The 15,314-nt window shown below is 43.9% G+C and overlaps 1 protein-coding gene across 2 annotated transcripts in view; it reads right to left on the reverse strand.

Annotated features, from left to right (window-relative positions):
- The window catches only part of bif (protein phosphatase 1-binding protein bifocal), a 163,466-nt gene that overhangs the window by 122,365 nt on the left and 25,787 nt on the right, over nucleotides 1–15,314 (reverse strand). The window lies entirely within an intron of this gene.

The raw sequence follows: 15,314 nt of genomic DNA on the forward strand, positions 1-15,314 counted from the left end.
CACACACACTTCCCCGTCAGTCCTCGTCCCACCCACCTCCCTCATCTCATTCCCTCTCTCTCTCTCGTGAGGGGATGAGAGGGGATGCAGGCGTGTATGGGGGGGAGGCATCAGCTCGAATGGCATTTGTCAGGAGCAGGAGTGCAGGGAGGAGAGAAATAATAGCGAGAGCGATTAGGGTGGGCGAGGGAGTGGGGTCGAAAACAGGGGAGGGGGGGGAACAGTTACTTCCGCGCGGCGAAATCAGGAGAGGAGGGGGGAAGAGGAGGTAACAATGCGCGCGTAGCCGTCACGTGACCGGGCGAGGAATTCCTCTCGCCAGGTGGTCGGGGAGGGGACGGCGATCAGGGACTCCGCCGCCCGGGGAGGCATGGCGCCTCGAGACGGTGGCTGCAGACGATCCCTCATCGCCTCGCGGGCTCACACTCGCGATCACATACGACACACGGGCGCGCGTCGCCGTGCCCGTGTGAACGATAGGGGTGTCGCCGCGGGACGATGGACGCCAATGAAGGGATGGCGATCGCGCGACCGGGCGCTTCGCATTCGCCCCACTGCTCGCCCGTGCTTAAGGTCAATGAAATCGCTCGCGAACCCGCATCACGCTGAAAAGTCAAACAACGCAACGCTGCAAATTTCTCTAGAATATCCCTCCATACCCAGTTGTTATCGCAAACCTAGGTAAAACTGTCAAATATCCGGAGGACACGAGGTACTAATCATATTTCCAGGGCTCTTCCGGCAATTTACACGGGTTTCTAGCGAACCGTTTTCCAAATTTCATGCAGTGCACCAGCAACGAGAAATTAAGTCAGAAATATTCCCCGAGCTGAAATTCTGCGTACGTCACACCACATACTACCATCTCGAAACCAATTACCGACGTGAAGCACAAAATGGTTTACGAGCGTCCCAGAGATCTATCAAAATCTGAAAACAAAGCAATGTTAATTATATTGTGACAAGTAAACAATCGTTTTTTTACTAAGCACTGACCAGAGATCTTATGTTAGGAACACGATTGTTAAGTGGCATTATATCGCGTAATGCTACTTAGACCGACACTGCTAATGACGATTTAACTTTAAAAAAACGGAATAACTTGACGGCTAGTTCACCCAAATCCCTGGACATGCCCATTTTTCGATCTGTATTTTGGAGACGCACGAAATTCACGAAGTAAGACGAGCAGAAGTTAAGGACGTCCCCGAGAGCCTCGCCACGATCTTTCGGTATTTGTTTGTGGCTTCTAGCCCCGATACGTACCGCTGCGTCACGCTATAGTGATTTTACCGTACGCCTCGCTTGCAGGGAGCGAAGATTCGAGCAAGGGATCGTTGAACCATCGGAAACGGACAGGAGACGCAAGTCGTTGAAAATTACGACTCCGTGCCGAAGATGACCTCTGAAGAGCCGCCCGCAAAAACAAGGCGAGACTCAACAAGAGCCTCCCTCCCTCTCCCACATCCCGGAATAGAAATGAGAGAGAGAGCCCTCCGGCGTGCAACAGGTTCCTCTCCCGCACATGTCCGTCCGTCCGTCACTCGAGTTTCTCTGCCCAAAGAGATTCCACTCCCGAGCGATTACAGTTATGGCGGCATCGGGTCACTACTGGATTTAAGTTTTGATTAAGGTCTCCCTCGGGAAGAGCGATCGGTAACCAAGAGGACGTTCCTCTGACATCACCACGAGGGATTTCAAGGCCAACGTCGGGACGTCTGAGTGATGACAAGATACATCGGCTACTTTATCCTTCCAAAAGGCGCACAAATTCCCAATTTATTTTACATGAAATAAGCCAAGTGTTCCGTAGGAGAGTTAAATTTAACCTTCCACGCCTTTTAAGATAATCCTCGTGAAGCTGGCAAATGCCTGTTGGTGGTATATTAAGGTTGACGGCAAAGAAGAAGGTGGGGCGAGTGCTTCCCAGCCTTCTGCTCGCAGCTTTCAACAGGCACGGGATCCCTTTTCTTTCGGGCGGGCGATTTCAGACTTCATACGACCAGAATATTTGTTTTTTTTCCTCTTACCAACACGTAGGGGTCCATCATAAATTCAGTGGGTACTTGCCATGCGTGCGTCGGGAAAAAAGATGCCGTAACCGAAGGCAACCAGCTCAGAGAAACTGCCCGAGAGTGAGATCGCTTGAAAGTGATTATAAAAGTGGTTTCGAAAACTCGTTAGGAATAATTCTGGCTACACCTTATTTTAAATTAGAGGGAACTGAGATTGTTTTTTTAAAACCGCTAACATATCTCTACACCAAAGCTTTCCGGAATATCGCCTTCAATGAAGTTGTTTGCTGACATAAATCCAACGGCTAATTAAAATATTGACATTAGTTTCATGGAGTCGGTTAGAAAATCGATGCCTGTCGTTATATGTGGCCAGATAGATAAATAACCTTTGAGGACTCTTCTGCATTAATACTGGATATTCTCACCTCGCGTGAACAAAGGAGGCGCAAGGATGTATGTTCAAAGTGCAAGAAGACATCCATATTTTTCAATGAAAAAGTAGCGGTGACTATATTACATTTTCTTCATCACATGGATGGTTATGTTTACAATCTCTTAAGTGTTAAGTTTTGCTTTGCATATTTCGACGCAACCATAGGCATGTAATGTTGAAATTCTAACAAAAGCTTCTATGCATTAGCTTCTATGTATTTAGCTGTTATGAAAACTATGATATTATATGCACAATAAACAGTTAACAGAACAAATAAATTGCATATAGAGTTCAATTTTTGTGATAATCCTTTATTTTGGAAAAAATATACATTTTTTAATATAAGGAGTCTTCCTGGTTGGAACCGAACCCGCCCAAATGGAATGGGTCCCTCTAACAGGAATACCTTGAGTGGATTTATTTCGAAATTCATAACTGGCGCCGCCGTCACTCAGGTAAGCACGAAATGGGCGCTCTTAAATGCTCTAGTATGAACAAATATTCATAAAAATCAATTTTAATCTGTACTCTCTCCCTCCGAGTTATCTGCACTACTGCAGTCAACACATCTCTACCACATCTTAGGAGGAACTAGAGGGTCCTGTCGGAGACTAGAGGAGAGGCTAGACGGGGAAACTGGCCTCACCTCGCTGCGTTATATCCCTTTTAATTATGCATAGTTCCTATGAAATATACTGTTGACACTGACTTAATCAATCAACTAACACCTTATTTTATATTTTGCCGTATTTTAACTCGAAACTATTCCGAATGGAGGTCGCTTTCTTATCAAAAAACATGCCAAACAACAGCACAACTCAAGAGCGATGAGATGTTATACAGATAGACTCCTCCTTAGCCGTCCAAAATAAAAACAGAACACTCCCCTCACGAAATTATAATAATCAAATGGCATGATTCTGGATTAATGTAAGGTCCGTTCACTTCATCACTCTTCCAGAAATTCTTCAGTAAACAATTCCACCTAAGCCTAGCAACTGCTCGTGGATGCAGATAAGAAATTGTCGGCACACGCCTAGAGCGACGGAGGGAACAGGAGTCGCCGGCCTTTGGAGGTGGATGGTTCGGCTTTACGAGTTTATTGCCCGGAAGGAGGGAGGGAGGGATGGAGGGAGGGGGAATGGAAGGGGAGAGAAGTTAGGGGGAGGGAAGGAAGGGGGAAAGGGGTGGGGTTCTCTGCAGCCAGGCCAGGGCATCGGACCGTGGTCTCCGCGCAGTTGAGCAGCACTTGGGCGCCGCCGGGTGTTGTGCACGACCCGAATGAGACGACGAGGACCTCCCCCCCTCTTGCTTGGTTGAATCAATCCAATCACATTTCCCATCCCGCGAGCGAGTCACGACAGCGGTCCAATCCAAGAGCAGTGCACAACGCACGAGTTTTCATTGAAATCAGTGACCGAGATGACCATCCGCAAGCCAAATCATATATTTCAATCGAATCACTATTATTATTATTAGGTAATCTACCGGTTAAGGTAGGTTTTTGGATGGACACAGCTCCTAAATAAATAATTTGTGACTCCTAACAAAATCCAGCATCCTACTCTACATCAGGTCCCTCTCCATCTCCGAGTACTTTCTTCCTCCCTTCATCCCGTCCAACATCCCTATCCTGTTCCTTCCCTTTCCTCGTCTGCCTAAAATTCTCCCCTCTATTACAGTCTTCAACATCCCACTGCCGGTCAATACCCCCTTCATCCACTTTTCCTGCCTCCATAGGATTGCTCCCAACAAACCCCTCTATTCGCCCACCATACCATGTACTTCCTCATTTGTTTTCTTCTCTGTCCATTTCACCTTCTCCATTCTTCCCCACACCCACATTTCAAAAGCCTCCAATCTACGTCTATCCTCCTGTTTCAATGACCACGTTTCCGCGCCGTACATATCTACGATCCATATCCAAGTTTTCACGAGTCTTTCTTAATGTCCTTACTCAACGTCCCTCTCATCAAATCCCTTCTCCTTGTAAAAGCCTCTTTGCCTAGCGCAATTCTTCTCCTTACGTCCCTACTACTTTGACCGTCTTGGTACAAAACACTTCCGAGATACGTAAACTGTTTTACCTGCTCTAGTTTTTGCCCTCCTATTTTTATGTTTAGCTAAGCCTTTTTCTTTCTAGAAAATCGCATAACCTTTCTTTTATTAATATTGATTCTCATCCCATACCTGTCACACTGAATTTCCAATTCACTCAGCTATGCCTGCAACCCCTTGGCTGACTGACAAACTGAAGCTTGGTCATCAGCAAACCTAACTGATTAAACGTATTCCCCGCCCACTTTCATTCCTATCTCCAGTTTTTCCCATGCCTCTTTAATCATTTCCTCTACATACAGGTTGAACAGCAACGGTGATAATGGGCAACCCTGCCTTACACCTCATCCTAACACTGCCCAACTGGACCTGAGCAGTCTGAGACATGTCCAGGTTGCGAATTAGCCTCCTTTCCCTCCAATCTATTCCTATTTTCTGCAATATACTCATCAGTATTTCCCAGTTCACTCTATCAAACGCTTTTTAGAATTCTACAAAACAAGCAAATACCTCCTGGTTGTATTCTGTATTCCTCTCGATTAATAATCTCATTACTGCAATGGCATCACGCGTACATCTCCCCTTCCTAAACCCAAACTGATCATCCCCCAAGTGATCATTTGCCCTACTCTCTATCCTTTTGTTTATGATCCTTAGAACAACTTTAGCTGCGTGGGATATCAAACTTATTGTCCTGTAGTCCTCACATGATGTAGCCTTTACCCTTTTCGGAATAGGAACTAAAACTGATCTCACAAAGCCTTCCGGCCAGATTCCTTCCTCATAGATACTACGAATCAACCCATATAGCCTCTTCCTCCCACATTTTCCTAAACATTTCAGCAGTTCCGCAGGAATGTTATCCACCCCCACGGCCTTATTTAGCTTCATCTCCCTTAATGCCCTTTCTATCTCATTGTCTAGTATGCCTGGACCAAAGCTATCTTCCTCTACGTTATTCTTCGTCAGACTCTTGGAGTGAAAGGACGTGCCTCGCCGAGCTCCGGACCTGTTCCGCCGCTACCTGCAGAACCCCTTCCAACGCATCTAGAATAGCCGCCTAGTCCTAGCTATATATTAAAAGCAGTGATAAGTAGTACATATTTGTAATATATATATATATTCGTCCATGTAACAATGTAACATAAGTGTTCAGCTTTATCGTTAGTTATACTATTACAAAGTTGATAGTTCCCCGAATGTAGCTTTTTTGCCGTGATAGTTGATCGTTTGCTCCAGTAATTGTATTTTAGTTCTTATCTTAGATAACTGTTTTAACTTATATCTACTTTAGAATTTATACCGTTTGAGTCTGTTAAATTATTACATTAACAATTTGCCTTACATAGTAACGTCTTCGCGTTTTGTTGTTATAGTAACATCGTTGTTCTAGTTGCCTTTACCCTTGCATATTATTTTTAGCGTATTTTTCTGGTGTTAGACATTATTCAACTACCTTAACTTTGCGAATCAAATTCTTAATTTTTATGTAGGAGGGAAGTTGTATTAAATTTAAGATAAATTATAAGCTTAGTGTTTAGAGTTGCCTGTGATTTGCATGTGTATTTAGCTCGTACTAGTCCATCTACCTGGTTTTGGTGTATTTACCCTGAGTTTGAGTGTTGAATTAATTATCCTTGTTAGTCCTAGCTTTGGAGTCGTATTGAGTCTCTAAACGGAAGGCTGTTGAAATTCTGTCGGGACATGGGGCCGAGTTTGTGGACTTGAGACCGGTGCTCGGGTCTTGTCTCGCTCCCTATAGCCGCTCTGGGGTCCACTACACCCCTGAGGCGTCGTTTCGGGTGGCTCATAGGATCTTCGAGCACTGTAGATATTTTTTAGGCAAATGAGTAGGTTAAGTAGTGGAGTAAATTTAAAGATAAAATTCCCTAATAACGATATTATAAAGTGTAGGTATATTATTGGGTCTCACAATACTAGGTTGCCTAAAGAAATTTCTCGTACGTACGTAAGTACGTACAGTGCTAGTGAGACAAGAGAAAATATCAATTCTCAGAATATGGACCGATCGTGTATTAAGACACCCAAAAGACTAAATAGCATCACCAGAAAGCAGACCGCAGCGAACACAAAGGATCTAGACGAAGAAATAATTTCCGTAGTAGCAGTTAACTGCTGAAGTTTAAAAAATGCCCGCGACCTTTAATTTATGAATGAGTTTACCATGTGGAACCTTATCAAATGCCTTTTGAAAATCTAAAAATATCGCATCCACTTGCTTACCTCACACCCGATAAAAGTAAATCATGTGTAAATAATCCTAATTGGGTTTCGCAGGATCGGGTTTTCCTGAATCCGTGTTGATTGTCACTTAACAAGTTAATGTTATCAAGGTGTCTCATTATTGAACTGACAATTATGTGCTCTAAGATTTTGCAGCAGATAGAAGTGAGAGATATAGGTCTGTAATTACTGGGATCCTCCCTGTCACCACTTTTAAAAATAGGCGTTATTTGTGCGGTTTTCCAAATCTTAGGTACTTTGCACTCAGTGAGAGATTTGTTAAATATGAATTCAAGGTACGAGTCAATGTTTGGAGCTAAATGTTTAATCACCCTAGCTGGTATATTTTCGGGACCCGGGGATTTGTTGGGTTTAATCTCATTAAGTAATTTTAGAATTCCTTGTTGGTCCACTGTTATTTTTTCCATGGGTTGAATATTTATTGTTTCTTGGAGATATCAAGATGTAACCTCTCATCCTCTAATATCTGGGACTCTACTTCTCGAATCCAAAAGTGTTTTCCACATTGGTCACGGAACATACATCCATAAAGAACAGAATCAAGAATAAAGATCTCGGTAACGATACAGTTTTCCCAACCTTTCTCAACCCAGCCAGGCAAGAAATGATGGAAACGGCGGGAATACACGAGCACTGCTATTTGCTAAGGATAATTCCCGATTGTGTTCATAAATAGTAGTTGTTACATTGTCTCATTTTCAACATTAACCTACCTCTTGGATAAATATAAATTCCATGAGGAATCGATTAACTTTCCTCAAAGCACTTCGGCGAGTCACACTGATGAAAATTCAAAGACTTTTCCCCCAAGATAGATCACATTACCCACTAGCAGATAAGTCTCCGTCATTCAACGCGCCTGTTCAATCTGCTCGATTACGTCTGCAATCAACACTTGATCGACTTACAGCCCCATTATTATTTCGTTCAAATACCACCATGACGTGACGTTTCTCCAAGACTGGTGTATGGCACTTATCCAGCAAATAAAAATGTTAATTGGCAATTCCACGTCGAATTGCTCACGCAAAAAATTCATTCCGTCTTTATGGTCGCAAACGGCGCCTCAGGGATGATCCAGGATGTGCGAAACAAGAGTTGAATGAATGCATCGAATAGCTCGGCAATAAATAGCTATTACGAATACAACTGTGATCCTCTCCACTCGATTACATGATATGCACAGAGTCAGACGTCGAACGTGGTGGAAGAACAATGAGGACTACAAATAGGGGATCGCTATGAATGGGATGGAAGCGCTGCCATGCCCAACTGCAGCCGTCCAAAGACTCCGAATCAGTCTCATCCCGCCGACGACGGAACATAGATAGATATTCCACTCTTTCGATTACTGGATATTGGTTCCCTCTTCACGCCGATGACTAAGTTTCTCACGTGGCTAGCGGGTCGCAAGTTTAATGAGCCGCAGTTTTTCCGGAGACATGATGCCGCCTGTACGTACAGCCACTGACAGCAGCAGGAGGAAATGCTTGCTGCTTCGTTAATTTCCGAGAACACTGCTGATCATTAGATATTGGTGTTTGCAATGAGGAAATGTCGAAAAGGAACGGAGCGGGAGTGAAGTTGGCTATGCGCGGAACCAATCGGGGCGAAGTCCAGGCTAACCGATGACCCCTGAGCGGGTGAGGGGTAATGAATGATGTCGCTTCGAGGGACGCTCAATAGCCTACGATTTCCCTTCACGACCCGAGAACTTTACTTTTGCGCTACAAGGAAGCAATCTCCTCTGATCCCCCCCTTGCTCACTTCGTCCGCTCCGGAAGGCCCGGCCCTCACCCGTCCAACCCCGCCATGAGGCGAGCACTGCAAATCGCCACCTATCTTCCGAAATCCCTCTTCCGGTGGGATCAGCATTCCTCACTACCCGCCCACGCGTGTGGGTCATTAATGCCGACTAAACAAAGAAAGGGTAACGCCTCCGTCCCTCCGATCGCGTGTGATACACGGGCGAACAGGAAGACCTCACTTCCAAACCGCCCGCTCCCCCCAAAGGCATTGCGTGCGTCCCTCCTCGTACGCTACTCATCTCCATTTTTCCGAGATTCAAAAAGTGACGACGCCTCAATGATGGACCGTTGTTTTCGAAAATCAAATCTTCGAATAACCTAAGGCGAATAATTAACTAAAAAATGATACACCCTGCTCGTGAATTTCTTCATTTGACAGAGCAAATAAGTTTCCCCGATTTTGGTTCCAAAGAGTTTGGGGCAATAATTTACATGGTCCCATGACACGTTTTCGAGGGTACATATTTCTGTTGATTTCCACTCTAACGTGAAAACATCTGCACATATCTAAATATTCTGAATAAAAAACTTTGCAAAATTTCTAACCGGTTCCTTTACTTTAAGAATAAGATACATTGGGTGGTAAGGCTAGAATTACTCTTCAATGAAACCCCGAAAGTTGCTTTTTCGGATGGACCACTCCCCGACTTGAGCCCGAAGGCGAGTGAATGTCACACCCGCAGGGACAGTCCCTTCCTCTGTATCACCCTTTCGTTTCCCCCAAAGGTCCAGAAACAATAAAAATGCACCGCGCGAATATTTGGGAGGTAGTTCAAAGGAAGCAACCAGGATTTGAACCAAGGAATCTCTGATCAAAATACGCCATAGCCACTAGGCTACCAATTATTTCAGACGGGTGGAAAATGCCCAACAATGACGAAGTGAATACTCAAATTGGCAGGGAAACGAGTTTCTTTCCCTGACCGACGAAAGGGACCCAAGCGGCGTGTCAGCGGGGGTATGAAACACCGAGGAGTTAACACTATTGAGAATAGCATTTTTCGGAGGAATAAAAACAGTTTTGTCGAAAATAACACCATTTTTTAACAGCATGATACAGCTTTGGATAAATTCCGCAAGATAGATTCTTAATTCAGAGTTTTTTCCCTGTCACGATAAAGCAGTTCATTCCAATCTCATCAACAACCAATTATCTCCATCCAACGCTGTCAAGCAACCTTTTTTCGTGTTTTGATGCTAGAAACACTCCTCCTGGATCATTCTTCGAAGTGCTCATATTTTCTGCTTCCGACGTCAACTTCTCGACGAGCCATCTCATCTTTATCACCCTCGGACATTCTCACGATCGCTCTCACGAAGCCACGAGGGTCAGTTTTTTACCGGTATATTTTTTCCATTGAATTCATGGTCAGTGGATTGAAACAGAATCATTAAATAATAATATGAAATAACCTTCACCAATGAAAAATATCGCAACGCTATTGAAGCCATACTCGGCCTATTTAAAAAAAGTGATTTTCCCTCGAAAACCAACACGAGTGGCAATTACAATGAAAAGAAACCTCCCGCCTCTTCAGGTGGTTCACAGAGAGAGAAGGGGGCGGAGGGGGAAACAGAGATGCCTGGGAGAGAGGGTACTCTTCCTCTTTGGGCACTCGATATCATTTGAACACTGTGCACCTAAAGCGATGAAAGGTGCCGAAACAAGCAGAGACTGCCCGCATTAAATACACCAGCCTACGCCAAATACCTTCCCCTGAGGGTTAGGGTAATCGCCTTACGCCCGTGGAATAATTCTAATGATTCGTTCTCGCCCAACCGACCCCCGAGTCGGACGAACTTTCGAGGGCACTTGAACTCTTACCAAGGGCGAAAATAATCGGAGAGATAATATGACAATGGTGGTAACCAGATTCACTGCCTTCGTTATTGCGAAGGAGTAATAAGGCATAAGGAGGAAAACGGCAGAGTTCGGAGCTATCCCCACCACGACCCCTACGAGAAGGAATTCCGTCTGAAGTTCACGGAAGGAAGGAATCTCCATGCCGTTCCAGCAGACGAGCCTTTCACACACCTCTCGAGTGATATTACCGGATATATTTGGAATGGAAAGTATGTTACAGCATGCATTGGAAAAGAGTCAACTTTTAACGGTGGGGTACCACAAATAAAGAGTTGGGGTCGGCGCTGATTTGGGGGTTTGGTTCTGATTTAAAAAAAATACTGCGGAATTTCGTGTGATTTGGTGATGATTAATTGAAATTTGCAAGTTTGCATCAGTAGACATCCGCTTAATTCCAGGGGAACGACACCAACGGTCCGAAGACTCGGGATCAAACCCGAAGACTGCGGTTTCCCTCAGAGAAGTATCACCGACACGGCAATGCGAACTTCATTCCGTTACCATTATGCTTAAGCCTCGGAAATAAATTAACAGGCCCTCGGATGAATCCACTGCATCCTCCACGTTTACCGCAAAACAAAACCCAATTATTGCCGCCTGGAAACTTTTTTTTCTCGCTTCTCTAAGGGTGACAAACTCGACTACTGGAAACTTAAGTTGAGTCGGAGTCGGTGGGATTAAAATGGCGGAAACTGCAACGGAAAGCGTCAGTGATTGTAACGACTAAAAGCAGCAGTTAGCCTCTCAGGTTAGGTCTCAGCTCGCGAGGGCAAAACGTACGTACAGGTAACTGTATAACGGCCCCTCGCACGCTATGCAACACATCGCATTGCGTGCGACTATTCTCCATTTTTCTCTTTTTTTTTAATCTTTGGCTCGAAACACAAGACATTGTGTGACGAAAATGACAAGACGAAAAACACAAGACATTTTTCACCAATTTCATGTGTGTCACAAACTTCGGCGAAGGAGACCTACCGTTTTTCTGAGACGGTCGGTAGGCTCAATCCAATTCTTAACGATTTTCAGCGAGCAATAAGGACAGATCCGAAACGGCGTCTCCTTCCTAATGACTTTCGCTAAAAATATAGAAAGTCCTATTTACACTCCTCCTCCAATCCGACATTTTGAGAACGCATCTCTTTAGCAAAGATGCCCAATTTGGTGCACATGTAACACAAACCCCCTAAGGACGAAGCCGCGGGTGTGTAAACACGAGGCATTATATTACACACTTGCATACGACACAATTCTCCTTGATTGTCATCTCTCAGCCCTTTCTTCGATCCTTTCGTAGAGTGATCACGCCAAATTGGCAAGAGAATGGCACAATTGGGATCCCAAATAGAACGGCACGGGTACCATTGAGTTTAAAGAGTAAAATGAGTATGAAGTGAGTGAATTGAATAAAAATGAGGCATAGTTGAAAACATCCTGGGCTCGACTGAAGACTTTTTCAATGGTCGCGGACGAAGGGTAGCGCGTCGCGTAGCCCATCATGGCTTACATTTCAAATTGCTAAGTTTTGCATGATATTTCCACGAAGTATTTGATATTTTTCTCGAATAAACTAAATTATATTGTTACCTTTCGTGCATGCTGCATATGGCCTCAGTCGCTCCATCACCACAACCTTTTAAACGCATTTTGCATCCTATTATGTGTCACAATATCACCCTTTTAACGCACTAATCCTTGTTGTTGTACTAGCCAGTCATTCTCATCAATGGCTTCCCACACAGGACCGGCCTCGAATCGTTGAGACGGTCGATTTTTTTTCAGTGGTATCCCGATCCCTACTTAAGGATTCTTTGTAAGGGGCGCTTTGAGTGAGTACGCCGTCCGTCGGATGGGACGTTAAACTGTGAGACCCCTTGGGGCCTTTCGTTTTTGAGAGTAGGCCCTTCCTCCATTCTCTTCCATCCGTAATGACCTCAGATGTTGGTCGCCTCCACTAATAACAGCTACCATATCATTATTCCCATCAAAGATATGGAAGACCATTAATGGATCAGTATTTGTCAAGTCAGTATTATTAAGTCAACATCAAAGCTGCGTTGGCGTACAGACGCGGTCGCACCACGTCGATGACCTTTCTAGCGGTTTCCTAATTTGTACTAATCAATAGAGCACCGACGGCTGGGGCTATCGGGCCGCTAAGCCCTCGGGGAAAGAATTTCACGTCCGTCCAGATGGTCGCCGTCCCGGTGACGTCCTCAGAAGTGCTTCGATGCTCACGGCACTCACAAAAACAATATGATAACGGAGTCCCAATTGCAGGTAGGAAAAAACATTTCACCTCATTTCACGAATTAGGTCCGTAAGATCGTTAGAAAACTATTCCAGTGCACCCGATATTTTCGCCGTAAAATATTACGGTGTTCCCGGTCTACCTGACCGAGAACACTCGCCGGAGTCCCAGCAGGACAATCAAGCGCACACGCAGTGACGCAGACAGAGAGGATGGAGATAACACGAGCGCAGAGGAATAGGAATTCGAAACTAGTCCAATGAGTTTATCACTTCCATTTCTAATAATCCGACGCCTCGCCATCGCCGGAGAGCACTTCAAGTGGAGCACTGATCCAAGGTTGGCCTCAGCGCCGACTACTGAAGCCAATGGCGAACGCCGGACGGGACCTCAAGACTTGCTAGAATATGAAACACACCTCGAAGTATCTCAAGAAGGGAGGGAAACAAGGGCATCCATTCGAACGGTTCAGTCAGTTAGGCCGATCGATAGAGGCCTATAAAGTAACGGGTTTAAAAATGAAACACAACAAAATTGAAAACACCTAGCGTACGCTTCGTGAGTGTTCGCTGTTAGTTGCCCATTACAATAACCAAAAAATAACTTTAAAAATTCTAACTCGCATGCATCGTCCTTGGTTGTACTGAATTTCAAAACTTCTGGAGAAATGTACGTTACTCCTCATGATATTATGGATACATGAAACTACATCGAACTGAAGCGTAAATCTATACAGAATATGCGCTCGAAACGTAAATGAACAAAGTAAACAGACGTATCCAGGGTTCTAAAGACATTCTAAAAATGTTAGTTTCTGGTCCCATGGAAATAGCGTTTGCTCCGAGCAACCTAGCGACATCTACAGTGATCTCCCGAGTTAGTTAAAATGGGAGCGCGAGTCCTTCGAGTGATATCAGCAACACCTTCGCGGGGGCGCTTTCCTACTAAAAAGGATGCAGTACAATCCTGAGAAGAGAAATAAATGCTTACACATACAGTCCCGGCGGGCCTACCTCGCGGTCCAAGGGAAAACTCTGGGCGTCACACTCATGTGTACCTTGTAATGGGGAAATGGGCGTTTGAAAAATCAACAAAATTTTACGAAAACACTTGGCTGCATCAAACAAATACATTGAATTCATTTTGAATAAAACTGCGTATTTGTAATATTTCCACAATAATTTTTTATATTCTTACACGAAAATGGTTTCGACGCTTAACGTCATCTTCCGCTACCTGAAGATGACGTCGAAACCATTTTCGTGTAAGTATATAAAAAATTACTGTGGACATATTACAAAGACGCAGTTTTATTCCAAATTAATAGTATCAAATTCCATAAAGTTACGCCGGAAAACATCAAAGAATTTGGAATCATCCGAATTAGAATTTAGGGAGAGAAATGATTTCCCAATAGTTGAATCTCACCTTAAATAATACTTATCCCTAGTATTTGAAGACCCAGCACAAGAAGACAATATCTGAATTGAACGAAATGCCACCGGATTCGTTGAAATTGAATTTTATTATATATATATATATATATATATATATATATATATTTATACGTATATATATATATTTATACGTATATATATATATATATATCCTGCAAGCTACCGCTAGGGTGTGTGGCAGGGGGTGATTTCACACCAGAATAATTTTATCCGAAAATGACCGTACCGCGGTCGAACAATGTTATTATGATCCCCTATTGTTCGTGGAAAAAATGACATCTTAAATCTATTTGTTATGCACTTAATATCTCCAGTTTTATTGAAATGATCTCTCCTACTGTAGTATGATGGGGGCAATAATACATTTTCAACATCACTACTAAAGAGACATCCTTCCAATTTATTCAAGAGATTTAATCTATAATTTAACCCTCGCTCCGTGAGTGATTCCCAGCCTAGCTGCTCTAATATTTCGGATACCCTACTAAGTTTATCATAACAACGTGTTACAAATCCAGCTCCTCTACGCTGCACGCGATCCGATTCGGCAATCAATCCAACTTCGCGAGGATCCCATATACGTACGATTACTTGTAACATATTCTAAATGAGGCCTAACCAACGACAGATAACATTTCTCTTTGACCTTTTCATCACATTTACCGACTACTCCTCTAATAAATCCTAATTTTTTTGTTAGTTTGTCCACATGTTGCCCATAGGTGATTCACCCGGGAGAGGTCGTTAGTGAGGGTAACGCCTAAGTCTTTAATCGAGTCTACACATTCCATTTCGGTATTCCCAATGCAGTAGGCATTCGGGAGGGAATTTCTCTTTTTCCAAAAATTAATGACTACGCCCTTTTAAAAGTTTAATTCTAATTGCCAAGTGTCGCACCAGCATTGTATACCATTAAGGTCATCTGATAATAAATGCTGTGTCTTCAGGATCATGAATATCACGGTAAACCACTGCTTCGTCGGCAAATGTATCTTACCAGTGACCACGGAGTCCACGTCGTTAAAGTAAAGTAGGTATAAAAGAGGTCCGATGACACTTCCCTTGGGAACACCTGAAGTAACCTCTACTGAATTCGAGCTAACTTAATCTATCACTACTCTTTGAACCCGACCATTCAAAATGTCTTTAATCCAATCCCG

Source organism: Hetaerina americana, unplaced genomic scaffold (genome assembly GCF_022747635.1).
Source record: "Hetaerina americana unplaced genomic scaffold, ioHetAmer1.1.p SCAF_1, whole genome shotgun sequence".
Taxonomy (NCBI): Eukaryota; Metazoa; Arthropoda; class Insecta; order Odonata; family Calopterygidae; genus Hetaerina; species Hetaerina americana.